This window comes from Ceratotherium simum, chromosome 28 (genome assembly GCF_057802395.1).
Source record: "Ceratotherium simum simum isolate JZ-2026a chromosome 28, ASM5780239v1, whole genome shotgun sequence".
Taxonomy (NCBI): domain Eukaryota; kingdom Metazoa; phylum Chordata; class Mammalia; order Perissodactyla; family Rhinocerotidae; genus Ceratotherium; species Ceratotherium simum.
This window is the reverse complement of record NC_141927.1, coordinates 39,420,282-39,435,060: the sequence shown is the minus strand read 5'-3', so window position 1 is coordinate 39,435,060 and position 14,779 is coordinate 39,420,282.

The following is a 14,779-nucleotide window of genomic DNA, read 5'->3' as shown; positions in this document are numbered from 1 at the left end:
AACAGCATGGTACTGGCACAAAAACAGACACACAGATTAGTGGAATAGAATCGAAAGCCCAGAAATAAACCCACACATCTATGGACAGCTAATCTTTGACAAAGGAGCCAAGAACATACAATGGGGAAAAGAAAGTCTCTTCAACAAATGGTGTTGGGAAAACTGGATAGCCATATGCAAAAAAATGAAAGTAGATCCTTACCTTACACCATACACAAAAATTAACTCCAAATGGATTAAAGACTTGAATGTAAGACCTGAAACTGTGAAAGTTCTAGAAGAAAACATAGGCAATACGCTCTTCGACATCGGTCTTAGCAACATCTTTTCAAACACCACGTCTGACCGGGCAAGAGAAACAATAGGAAAAATAAACAAATGGGACTACATCAAACTAAAAAGCTTCTGCACAGCAAAGGAAACCATCAACAAAATGAAAAGACAACCTAACAATTGGGAGAAGATATTTGCAAACCATACATCTGATAAGGGCTTAATCTCCAAAATATATAAAGAACTCATGCATCTCAACAACAAAATCTACCAACCCAATTAAAAAATGGGCAAAAGACCTGAACAGACATTTCTCCAAAGAAGATATACAGATGGCCAACAGACACATGAAAAGATGTTCAAAATCACTAATTATCAGGGAAATGCAAATCAAAACTACAATGAGATATCACCTCACGCCCGTCAGAATGGCTATAATTAACAAGACAGGAAACAACATGTGTTGGAGAGGATGTGGAGAGAAGGGAACTCTCATACACTGCTGGTGGGAGTGCAAACTGGTGCAGCCACTATGGAAAACAGTATGGAGATTCCTCAAAAATCAACGATAGAACTACCATATGATCCAGCTATTCCACTGTTGGGTATTTATCCAAAGAACTTGAAAACACCAATTTGCAAAGGTACATGCACCCCTGTGTTCATTGCAGCGTTATTCACAATAGCCAAGACTTGAAGCAACCTAAGTGCCCATCAAGGGACGAATGGATAAAGAAGCTGTGGTATATATACACAATGGAATACTACTCAGCCATAAGAAACGACGAAATCCAGCCATTTGTGACAACATGGATGGACATTGAGCGTATAATGCAAAGTGAAATAAGTCAGAGGGAGAAGGTCAAATACCGTATGATTTCCTTCATTAAGTAGTAGATAGTGACAACAATGGACGGATACATAGGGACAGAGATTGGATTGGTGGTTGCCAGAGGGGAGGGGGGAGGGAGGAGGGTGAAAGGGATAATTCGGTGCATGTGTGTGGTGATGGGTTGTAATTAGTATTTTGGTGGTGAACATGATGTGGTCCATGCAGAAATAGAAGTACAATGATGTACACCTGAAATTTTTACAATGTTATAAACCAATGTTACTGCAATAAACAAAAAATTAAAAAAAAAAAAAAACTCACCATCTTAGCCATTTTTAAGTGTACAATGCAGTGGTATTAAATACATTCACATTGTTGTGCAACTGTTAGTGAACCAAAGTGGGTTTGCTTCTTGGTGAGTTGAAATCAAAGCCTGTACCAGAAGTAGTTATCACACAAAGTAAAATTTATTTGCCGTAGATAAAGAGATCACAGGGAATCATTTCCAAAGCCGTGGCCCCTGAGCAAGGGAAAACAGGTGCCTTTTATTTCAGAAGGGGAATGAATACTCAAAAGGTAAGTTTCATCATTACATGTAGAGGGGGGCTTAAGCACTCGTAGGCACAGTTTGAAAGCATGCTTCCACAAACATCGCATGTTATGCTAATAAGGTTTAAGCTCCTCCTGGTGTGGAGATCTCGACGTTAAAATGAAGCAAAGGTATCTCTTGGGCACTTCTCAGCCTGTCTGTGCAAGCGTCACTTTTGTGGTGGAGTTTGGACTGGTTCAGGGTGGTTGGTAATTTCGTCTCTTAACATAATTGAAAAACAACTTTGAGAAACAGTTAAGTGCTTTTGAAATTGCCTTTGAGCCCTTCCTTTGAGGACAGTTAGTTGGTGACACAACCATCACCACCATCCATCCCCAGAACTCTTTTCATCTTGCAAAACTGAAACTGAAACTCTGTACCCATTAAACAACAACTCCCCATTGCCCCTCTCCACAGCCCCGGGCAACTACCGTTCTACTTTGCTTCTATGGATTTAACCACGCTGGGTACCTCATATAAGTGGAATCATGTAGTATTCGTGTTTTTGTAACTGGCTTATTTCACTAAGCATAATGTCTTCAAGTTTTGTCCATGTTGTAGCATGTGTCAAAATTTCTTTGCCTTTTGAGGCTGAATAATATTCCATTGTGTGTATATATATACATCATGTTCTTTTATGCATTCATTTGTCAGTGGACACTTGGGTTGGGTTTCTTCCACCTTTTGGCCACTGTGAAAAATGCTGCTATAAATATGAGTGTAAAAACATCTCTTTGAGTCACTGTGATACTGGTTCAAGACAAGGTTGACATAAGGGAAGCCATATTGTAGAAAAGAAAAACTCTGTTGTAACTTTGAATGACCTCTGACAAACTAACCCAGCTGGATACACACCTTCCAGGAGATCTAACTGCTCTGTAGATTTTATGACCCCTGCTTGTGCATGTACCTCCCAGCTGCGATAAGATGATAACTGCTTTTTTGAGTTCCTTAGGAATGTGATGACCCCCGAACAAAGAATCTATGCTAATAGCCATCATCAATGAAAACTGAAAGGTCTGGTGTGGCAACTCCCAGTCTGTAACATCAGAAGGTCAACATTCCTAACCCCCTCTCCAGTAACGCAATGGTCCATATAACTGCTGTAAGATTTCATGCCACCTTAAGATGGTTCTTTTGGACATGAGTCAGCCATCCTTCTTCTTGCTAGAAAGCTGTAATAAAAAGTCCATTTTCTCCTACCACCTTGCCTCTTGACTATTGGCATGTCTTGTGGCGAGCAGAAGGCCCCATGTTGGGCAGTAACAACTGCTTTCAATTCTTTTGGGTATATACTGAGAGGGAGAATTGCTGGATTATGTGGTAATTCTATTTTTAATTTTTTGAGGAACTGCCATACTCTTTTCCACAGTGGCTACAGCATTTACATTCCCCACCAACAGTGCACAAGAGTTTCACATCCTCACCAACACTTGTTATTTTCTGTTTTTTCGATAGTAGCCATCCTAATGGGTGTAAGATAATATCTCTTATGGTTTTGACTTCCATTTTCCTAATGCATAGTGATGTTGATCATCTCTTCATGTGCTTATTGGCCATTTGTATATCTTCTTTGGAGAAATCTGTATTCAAGTCCTTTGCCCTTTTTAAAATCAAGTTATTTGTTTTTTTGTTGTTGAGTTGTAGGAGTTCTTTATATATTGTGGATATTAACCCCTTATCAGATATAAAAACAAGACTTTTAAGAACTGCAAAACAGGAAGATGGGAGGAAAGTGCTTCCAGCCAGGGGCAAGAAAACCCCAATCCTGACTTCTTAACACATTCTTTTATACTTGAACATACCTCAGACTTCCCAGCCCAGCTTTCCAGAAGTTGCTCAGTGATCCTCAGAGGAGAGAGGATCTTGTACTCACAAGTAAACAAACCTACATTTGTCGACACAAAATAGCCAATAACCATTCTATACATAAGAGAGAGAGGTGAGTTTTACTTGAGCCAGAGTGAGGATTATAATATGGGAAGGCCTCTTCCAGAAAGGAAGAAAGCGTTCCGGAGAAGCATGGCTTTCAGTACAGTCTTATATCTTTTTAGAACAAAGAACATATATTAAACACACCCAGGATGCATAGTCATCAAAGTTTCAAAGAGATATTCAGTCGCAAATAAGCAAGTCAACACGACCCGAAGTGGAGACAGGGACTAGGCACTAAAGGGACCAGGTGTTACCAATGAGGCCTTACCCATAGGGCGTAGAGGGGAAGCACGCATTCTTATCTTAAGAGAGCGCATTCTTTTTTTTTTTATTATTATTTATTTTTTCCCCCAAAGCCCCAGTAGATAGTTGTATGTCATAGCTGCACATCCTTCTAGTTGCTCTATGTGGGACGCGGCATCAGCATGGCCAGAGAAGTGGTGCGTCAGTGCACGCCTGGGATCCCAACCCGGGCCACCGGCAGTGGAGCGCGCGCACTTAACCACTAAGCCACGGGGCCGGCCCGGGAGAGCACATTCTTTAATGGTCAAAGCAGACGTATAATGTATGTTTGATAGGCCATAAGTCAGTCTTCTTTAGTTTAAGCCGAATCAGTTTTGAACCCAAATAGTTACCCCACATACCTCAATATGTGAGAATCTCTTGTCGCATTTAAAAAGAAATAAGCATTTGAAAAGAGGAGAGTCACAGCATTTGTTGGGAAGAACAAAGAGAAGCAAGAATTGAAAATTTGTAAAGGCTTATGAAGACATTAAAACATTAAAGATCTCTGTTAATTGAGATTTTTAACTTTTAGAATTGACTTGAAATTCTTTTGATCATGATTTCATTATCAATATCTGTGTGTGTGAGTGCACACACACACACACACATGCACTCTCATGGAGGTGCCTCTGCGTATCTGGACTATAGAATCAGTGACTTTTAGGGATGGAATGGAACTCATAGATTATTTAGCCCAACTTTTTTTTTATCTCAAGAGGTGCCCATGATCACATAGCTAACAAATTCCACTCTGAAACCCTTGTCTCTGACTCTTGAACCATTTCCTTTGAAATTTGTAAACAGTTAGCCATTGATGATTAGTAGCTAATAACTAGAGTTTTTTTCTTTTTTGCAATTACTGATTATAGCTTTCAGTTGTTCCTCCGCCCATTGTTAACCATGCTGCTTAGGCAATATGCTGTCTGATTCCCACTAGGTTCCTATAGATAACATCTCCCTGGAGCCTGGGTCACGATGGTAATGGGAGTTTGAGCTGTTTTTCGGGAATTAGAGCCCCTTGTCCACTTCAGGCCGGTTGACACCACCAACCCATCAACTGGGCCCACGCAGATGTCGGATAAATGACCTTTTGACGTCAAGAGGCTAAAAACTCCACCCTCAAGTCATGCTAATGCCACTATTTTGTGAACATGTGTCCTATGAAGAGGCATGAAGTCTGACTACGCTTGCGCGGATCATCAGTTACCTCGCCTCTCCTCACGGCCAATCATCTATCCCCACACTTCAGACTGCCTTGCCCTCTACCTCATAAATATCCCTGAGTCCCCATTTTCAAGGATGCAGATTTGAGACTTATTCTCCCATTTCCTGACTTGGCTGCCTTGTGATTAAACCCTCTCTCTGCTGCAATCTCATGGTCTCAGTGACTGGCTTTCTGGGCAGTGGGCAAAAATGAACCTGGTTCAGTCACACCTTGACCCCTGCACAATTCAGTCTCTCTTGTGAGATGAGAATAGAAAAAGACAACTGAGATGGCCCATCTTCTCCCCTCCCCACCCCCACCACACCCCACCCCACCCCGAGTCCACCTCATAAGGCCGAGTTTCCTCATAAGGGGAGAGCATCTTTCACTGTCAATAATTAGAAGGAGGAAGAACGCTTTGAACTATAAACCAGGTTAGATGGATGAAGCAGCAAATGCTGTCTTATTTTAGGGAAGTCGGGACTATCTGCAGTGTCAGAGTTTATTTTAATGGGGGCAGGGGATACAGTATCTCACGTGGACAAAAATGAGTCTTCAGAATATCAATCGATGGGCCGGCTCCGTGGCTTAGCGGTTAAGTGCGCGTGCTCTGATGCTGGCGGCCCGGGGTTCGGATCCCGGGCACGCCCCAAGGCACCACTTCTCCGTCCAACCCGAGGCCGAGTCCCACGTACAGCAACTAGAAGGATGCGAACCTATGACATACAACTATCTACTGGGGCTTTGGGGGGAAAAAAATGAATAAATAAAATCTTAAAAAAAAAAAAAAAAAGAATATCAATCGCTGCTGAGTTGAATAGCAGACGTTTTTGGGACTAGAAATCACAAATCAGAGTGGAGGCGTCCCAGGGTTTCTTCTCCTTAACTGCTCCACCAGTTCCTGCTTCCCTTGGCTGTAGCAGCAGAAAGGGGGCAGAGAAGAAAACCTTTGATGTTAGCAGATGCTGAAGTGCAAAGAGACTGCTCCACAGGGGGCGGGTCCTCACTCGGGGTTTACAGGAGCCACGTGGAGTGGTGTGCTCACGGAGAGGCTGCTCATGGAAAGGCGGTGTGCTCATGAGGGGTGGTATGCTCATGGTATGTGTCCCCACTGAGCTCCAGTCCACTGTCATCGTGCCGGAATGTGGGCTTGGGTGCTTGATCTTCTGATTTTTCAAAAGAAACTGAAAATCCAGCTTTTTATATAAAATCTCCTAGTTTTAAAATGTGGCAACTAAGTTAAGAAATGAAAATAAAGTCTCTGTGTTAGCCAAAAAAATCCTGTGTGCAAGGCCAGGAGTTTGTAGCCTTTGACTGAACAAACTGGGGGTTGATACCTTCTGTTGGGCGAGGTCGAACAAGAGGGGCAAAGTCAGGGTGGAGCGAAGGGGAAGAAGTGGGCGCAGGAAGAGGTAGACACTGGGAACCATGGCGGCACCATCTGAGGGCCTAGAGAACATGGACTCGGGATGCCCCCACCCAGCCCCAACCTCCCCTAAGGCCTAGGGTGTGCCTCTTGTGTGCAGTGAGGGGGCAGGGAGATAAGAACTGGGGCACAACGTGGTAGCATCTTCCCTTGCCATCCCCCCTTCAACTTTGGAACTACCATCTGAACCCTTCAGTGGTATCCAGCCATTCTCAACCAGAAGTAGTGCTATTGCACCCCTTTCTCTCTCTCTCTCTCTCTCTTTCTCACACACACACACACACACAATTCCCAGTTGGTGTTGGAAATGTCTAAAAGGGCATTTGTGGTTGTCACAGTGACTGGGGACGCTATTTGTCACTTACAGCCTGGGGGCTAGGGGTGCTCAACATCCTGCAATGTGTGGGACAGGCCAATATAGAATTCTCCCTATCAAAATGCCCATAAGGCCCCCTATGAAAAACCAGAACCCTCTGGAGGGTAGTAGTTTGGAGCACAGGCCTGAGAAGGCACATGCTAAGCATGTTGAAGGCTTATTGAGGGGCAGCCACATGCCACACCACAACCACACCCTCACTGGGTGGTCACCCAGGACCTTCGTCTGTACAGAGGACCTTCATCTGTAAACAGGACGATGATAGTGCTTTCCTCAAGGGCTGTTTAGAAAGTTGCCTGAATTAATCTCCACAATTTGTTTTTTTCCTTCTATGATTTCCCTTTGGCTACTGCACTCTTCTGGCCTGGCTGGATCTCCTCTTGTTGCCCAAAGCTGGGACCATCCCTGAGCGCTCAGGGGCATGTCTAATTCTACAACAGGCCAGGCTGCTCTGCCCCGACAGCGGTTACTCTGCCTGGAGGTGTGACAACATACACCAGTGGGTATATCGCTGCTCTCAGCTGGTGTTCCCAAACCTAAGATTGTCCATGAACCAAAGAAATAATGTTACTTTTATTTTCACTATTATTTTATTGATCTACTGAACAGAAAGTCTTAATACAAAGAAGGAATATATGTCAGGTTAAACATAAATGGTAGTCAGCACAGCTGTTAATTAAACGAATTCACTTTAATACATAATAGTAGGTGCTTCCGAGAAAGAATTATGACACGACCAAAAGGTCCGTCCAAGCATAAAAATATTACTCTTCGGAAATGACAGTGTTCTAATGTAGCTGCCTAGAGACCATCATTAAACAGACCAGGGTAATGGGGAAGAGTCTCTATAACTTTGCTATGTGTATGGGCACAGGCTGCACCACTACATGTACCAACTGGATAGACAGAGAGACCAGGCCGTTATCATCTTCATCCAGGGGTTAGTCTTCACACTAATGATGAGATAGCCAGACAGTGTGTCTACTCGGACAATACAACATGAACTACACATCATCATCTATGATGTATTCTGCCAAAAATATTGAACTGGAATTATAGTTGTAACTTCCAATTTACAGGAAATACAGGCGACAGAGGAACAACTAAGTGACACCAGAAGCAAGCAACCAGACAAATCCAAAAAAGGAGACATTCTTGGGGAAAACCGATCTAGTCCTTTCAACAAGTCAGTGACAAGAAAGAAATTAAAATAGATTTAAGAGACATAACTCTATGGGTTGAATCCTATTTTAGATAAGCTAGCTATAAATTCAGGCTATTCTTGAAATAGTTAGGGAAACTTGAATATGGAGTTATTAATTTTTCTAAGTATGATAATAGTATTTTAGAAATTTTTTAATGTAAGAAAATGTTTCTTTAAGGTATATACTGAAAATCACACACAAACACAGAGCTGGAAATATTGGGAGGGGCTGAGCAAGAGTACAAATTTGTCCTCATTTCAGACAACCCAAACTTTCTGGTGCTCGTTTAATTAGTCAACAACTGTTAATTAAGCTTCGGTCACGTACTCAGCTCTGTTATATGCTGATGAGGATAAAATGGAGGTTATGCTATGATATGGCTAAGGATATAAAATTCACTTAATAAAATGATAGAGGGCAATTACATTCTAAACTACGTAGCAGAGACTGAAAACACCACAGGCTTTCAGAGATGGGGAGGTCAGTGGGGGCTGCAGGTTCTGTGATGGCTTCACGAGGAGGTGAGATGTGAGCAGAGACCCGAAGGATGAGAACGATTTAAGACAGCTGTGTGCCCGCACATGTGTGTGTGCCCGCACTCGTGTGTGTCTGTGCATGTGTGCGCCCACGTGTGTCCACACACGTATGTGTGCCTGTGCATGTGTGTGTCCTCCATGCTCACATGTGTAACGGAGAGTTAGATGGGTCTTGCAATGTCCACTTGTTGGAATTAGCTGGCAGATTTTGCCCACAGAAGATTTTTCTTGCTATACATTTGAAATTAAAATTTCTTTGCTTTCAAGTTATCTTTTGTATTTACGTCCTTAGGGTTATTGTGATATACAAACCTTTATCCTTCTCCCTATTGGAACTGTTATCGTCTCCCACCTTAGCAGCAACGAGGCTTAAGGTGCGTGTACAAGTGTAAATGTTTGATCTTTGCTGCATCTGCGCCTGGTCAGAAAGAGGCTTGCTGTGGAAAGCGTTTCATGAGGCATTTTCAAAATTTAAAACTGAATTAGAATCTAAACGCACTCTTCTAAGATTACTGTTGCCATTTACCTAGCAAATTAATGAGTTGAAGAAAGTTAAGTAATGAGTTAAAGTCAACAGTGTTCTCAATAAAAGGAAGAAGAACAGGGACTTGCCCTTTGAATCCACAATCCCACCAGGGATTTAAGCAGCGAATCTTTGATATTTATAACAACGTTTTCCTGCAAATGCTATTCTAAAGCAGATTACATTTCCCCAAAGGAATAAAGTTCTAATTAGAAATTATGTGGTTTAAAAGTTGTGAAAGCTCCAGTGTAAAACTCCAAAGTATAGAATTCTAGAGCGGGAGAGAGCTTCAGAGGTCATGAGTCATAATCTCTTATTATTGACCAGGAAACCAAAACCGAGAGAGGGCAAATGACCCTCCTAAGGCCCCACAGCTCACACAGCTAGGTAATGGCTTGTCTAGAACCCGAGAGTTCTAGTGTCCTGGTTTCCACTTCACCATGTCGCCTCCCTTTTAGAAATCCAGTAAAATGTGCAAAAGAGTAATGGATATGTGGATCATACAAGGAGCCCCAATGTTCTATAAGGTGTGCACATAGCACATAAAAATACACTTCTATGGTACAAAATTTGGTATCTATTGAAAACAAATACATTGACCATGTTAAATATTACTTAAACACTTAAAAAATACAAACGTGATTTCTTTCCTGGAATTTAGAATTGCTTTTGAGGGTGATTTGAATGGCATGAATCTTTTTTCAAAAGCAGTCCAGGCTATTTGAAAAAATTATATTTTTTCTGTTCACTATGGTTCTGTGTTTGTTCTAAGAATAGAGAGGATCTGGGCACTTTGTAGGCCTAGGAAAGGGAGCCAGACAAGACGGGAAGAGTAACTAAAGGAAGATTTCCAAGAGGAGGGATCAAGGGCACAAGGGAAGGAGAGATGAGGTAGGAGAAGAAGGGCCAGTTGGTATGAACAGAATGGAGATCTGACTGGAAGCAGGAAAAGTAGATCGGCGACTACTGGAAATGTCCAGGAGACTGTGGACAGCCAGGTGGGAAGAACCCCATCAAGTGGACATAATCCTCCCCCAAAGTCTAACAACATATGTGGATCATTAGCTTCAACAGATGCCTCACTTTTTTTGTTTTGCCAATAAATTAGCAATTTTATTCTCAACAGAATCATCTTTTCAGTCTTCATCCATGTCCAGCATCCACCAGTCTACAAAGTCAAGATTATTTAGAGTCCTTACAATACATCCACACTCTTCTCATGATATGGTGTCACTTTTGGTGACTTTTCAGTGTTCCAGCTGCCATGGACAATGTCTATAGGAGTTGGGATTTAGAAAAGATTTCTGGTATACAATGGCTGGCTGATGTGTTTCCTTCTTTTTTTTTTCCTCCAAATCTTATTGACATTTCAGGAGAAATGTAAAATGAAAACAGATCCAAAACAGCACTGGCAAGTTGGCTGAGGTCCCTTCATAGACCAGATTGGTGGGGAATGGCTGGAATATGGGACAGATAAGATCAGATTTACGGTAAAACCTAATACAGCAGTGGAGTTTGTGGTCCCATGCAGGAAAGAGGGGGCCACCAAAGAAATTATTCTTTCTAGCAAAAGCCCACAATAATGCTAAGATTATACACAGAGGAGACTTAAAGAGGAAGTGCAGTTGTTGAGTGATCACGCAGAGGACCGTGAACAGCTGCAGCAGGTCCCTCCTTTCACAGTGGCTTCTGTCGTCTGTCTCCACAAACGTGGGCATTCTGACACATGAGAATCCAGACTGGGCACTAGAGTCAGAGAATTAGGGCAGTCCCCAAGTTTATTTCTGGCTACCATGGAGGAAGGAGTGACCCCAAATGTAGAAGATGAGCCACTCACACACCCTGGGAAATGCTTGCTTGAACACAGACAGTAGAGGAAAGCAACTGCAGCCAGATTTCCTGCAATGAGAAGTGGTTTCCACTGTTGGGTGACTAAACAGTACCAAAAGTCACCACATATTTGAGTAAAATGACCACAAAAAGTATCAAAAATCAGCAGAAGAATTAACCCCTGAAGAAAAACCGTGAATGCAGACAATAGAAGAAGACTTTAAAGTTACTATAACTAGTATTGCCCAAAATATTCCAGAGGGTATGACACCCAAAAAGAAGAATTAGAGTTCTTGGATGTCAAATACATGATTCATCCACAAACAAAATCCGCACCTCGGTAGGAAGGCTGAACAGCAGAATAGGCAATGACGGGAGATCAGATTAGTTGGCTGTCACATCAAGCCAACCATATGAAAAATTAATGAAATAAAAAGTGCGAGAGAAAAGTTAATAAGTTATTAATGTGGAAGACAGATCCAGGGATACCAAGATCCTTCTATTAGAAATTTCAAAACGAAAGATGAGACAGAATGGAGGACAGAAAATAATAAAAGAAATAAGAGAAGAAAATTTGCATAAGTTGAAGAAAGACCTCAGTCATCAAGTGCCAAGACAAAGAGAGAGAGAGAGAGAGAAAGTCCTATACATAGACACACACAGCACACAGGGGACATTTCTAAAGTCCAAAGATAAAGAGAAAAGCCTCCGAGTTCCAGGAAGGAAAAAACAAGAACCTAAAGCAATAAGGAATAAGAATCACCACTCACCATCCTCCTCATCTATAACATGGGATATTGTAGGTTAATGTCTTCAAAGTTCCGAGGGAAAATTTTTTTTTTTTGAGGAAGATTGGCCCTGCACTAACATCTGTTGCCAATCTTCCTCTTTTTTCTTTTCTCTCCCCAAAGCCCCAGTACATAGTTGTATATCATAGTTGTAGAGTTGTAGCTCTTGTATGTGGGACACCTCCTCAGCATGGCTTGATGAGCGGTGAGTAGGTCTGCACCCAGGACCTGAACAGGTGAACCCCGGGCCGCCAAAGCAGAACGTGCAAACTTAATGGCTGCGCCACTGGGCCGGCCCTGAGGGAAAATGATTTTGAACTCGGAATTTCACGGCCAGCCCACCTATTCTGTGAGGGCAGAATAAATTACAATTTCAGAAATGCAAAGATTCAGAAAGGTTACCACACTCAAAACTTTCTAACAGAGTTATTTAGAGATGTATTCCTCTGAAATAAGGAAACAAATCAGAGAAAGAGGAAAACTCAGGATAAAAAACAGTGGTGAACCAAGAAAAGATTAAAACAATTAATTGTTTATAATGTGGCTGTGGCCAAACTGTGTTGTCAATAAATTATTCTGAAGAAAGAGACATAATATAAAAAATTAATAATCCAGAACTAAAATTCTGGATGACTTGGAGGAAATATAAAAGGTGATAAAGAAAGAGGGGAAGAGAAGGTGCCAAAGGAATTGTTTAGAGAGTGTCAGCTATGGATATTAATTCATTTTTTATTAATAAATTAATAGAAATGGATGTATAATTTTCAAACCATTAGAGAAAAACAAGGAACAGATAAACTCAACCAAAGCTGGAAAGGAGCAAAAAAAGAAGAAAACATTCTACGGAAAACACAAAACAAAACAGCATAAATAAGACTAAACAGGGCCGGCTCCGTGGCTTAGCGGTTAAGTGCGTGCGCTCTGATGCTGGCGGCCCGGGTTCGGATCCCGGGCACGCCCCAAGGCACCACTTCTCTGTCCAACGTGAGGTCGAGACCCACGTACAGCAACTAGAAGGATGTGAACCTATGACATACGGCTGTCTACTGGGGCTTTGGGGGGAAAAAAAATGAATAAATAAAATCTTTAAAAAAAAAAAAAAAAAAAAGACTAAACATATTGCAGGTGACAATATATGTGAGTGGGTTAAACCCTTAAACCTGGTTTTAAAAAGTCCTAGCTGCAAACCATTTATGAGAGGCATTCCCCAAACAAAATAATCCAGAGAGAGATTTGGATTTATAACTGGGAAAGGAAAACAATTGCTTCGAGATAAAACCAGGAAGGATTTGGTAGCAGCAATTTTGGAGGGCAAAAAGCATTTGAACAGACTCTCCTTGAAGAGTCTTAGACAGGGAGTGGAGGTGGGGTGGGGATGAAGTGCACCCAGAGGGGCAGGGAGACACATGGAAACAGAATGGAAAGTATCTGGCAATGGGCTTTTGGATTTGACACCAAAAGCAAAGGCAACAAAAGCAAAATAAACAAATGGGACTACATCAAACCAAAAAGCTTCTGCACAGCAAGGGAAACCACCAGGAAGACGAAAAGGCAACCTATGGAATGGCAGAAAGTATTTACAAACCACATATCCAATAAGAGGTTAATATCCAAAATACATAGGGAACACATACAACTCAATTGCAAAAAACCAAATAACCCAATTATAAATGAGCAAGGGAACTGAAAAGACATTTTTCCGAAGAAGACATGCAAATGGCCAATAGGTACATGAAAAGTGCTCAACATCAGGGAAATGAAAATCAAAACCACAACGAGTTATCACTTCACACCTGTTAGGGTGGCCGTCATCAAGAATAAAAGAGCAAATGCTGGCGAGGGATGTGGAGAAAGGGAACCCTCGTGCACTGTTGATGGGAACGTAAGTTGTCACAGCCACTATGGAAAGCAGTATGAAGCCTATTCAAGAAATTAAAAACAGAGCTATCATATGATCCAGCAATCCTACTTCTGGGAATATTTCCACAGGAAACAAAATCATTCTCTTGAAGAGGTCTCTGCACGCCCATGTCCCTTGCAGTACTCACAATAACCAAGGTTTCGGTATTGAAACAACCTAAGTGTCCATCAATAGATGAGTAGATAGAGAAAATGTGGTATATATATACAGTGGAATACTATTCAGCCATGAGAAAGAAGGAAGTCTTGCCATTTGCAACAACATGGATGAACCTGAAGGACATTATGTTAAGTGAAATAAACAGACACAGAAAGACAAACACTGCAAGTTATCATCTATATGTGGAACCTAAAAAAAAAAAGTCAAACTCATAGAAACAGAGCAGAAAGGTGGATGTCAGGGGCTGGGGGTGGGGGAAATAGGGTATCAACGCCCAGCTAAAAGATGAATAAGGTCTGAGGATCTAATGTATAACATAGTGACTATAGTTGATGACACTGTATTGTATAATTAAAATTTGCTAGGAGAGTAGAACTTAAATGTTCTCACCCTTCAAAAAAAAAGAAAGAGAAACAGAATGGAAAGCCTAGGGTGTACTGTTGAAATGGATTAGATTAGATGCGGGGACTAAAAACCATTATCAGAGAATGTTCAGTACTTCAATTTTCTAGGAGAAGATAATGGGTATTAATGACTGCACTTCTGGTAGCAGATGACTTTGTTTCTATCGTAAGTTATTTTGATATGACCTTACAGCAAGTCACAACTCCCAGTAGGGTCGAGTTTCACCATCTGAAATCTTTTATAATGCTATGAATAAGCCATGAAGAACACCTGCCTCACAGGCTTACCACATTCAAGCTAGATTGTTTTTAACGAAGGCCATATTTGGGACTTCAGTGCTGTGCCAAGTACTGTCGTACCAGTGGAGTTCCCCAGATGGTTATTGAGATGTGTTCATCCACACTGCTACAGAAGCACAACACACAGCCCCAGTTTGCAACTCACACAAAACCATCAATGACACCAGTAAATGCAAGAGATCCAAGTCCTGCC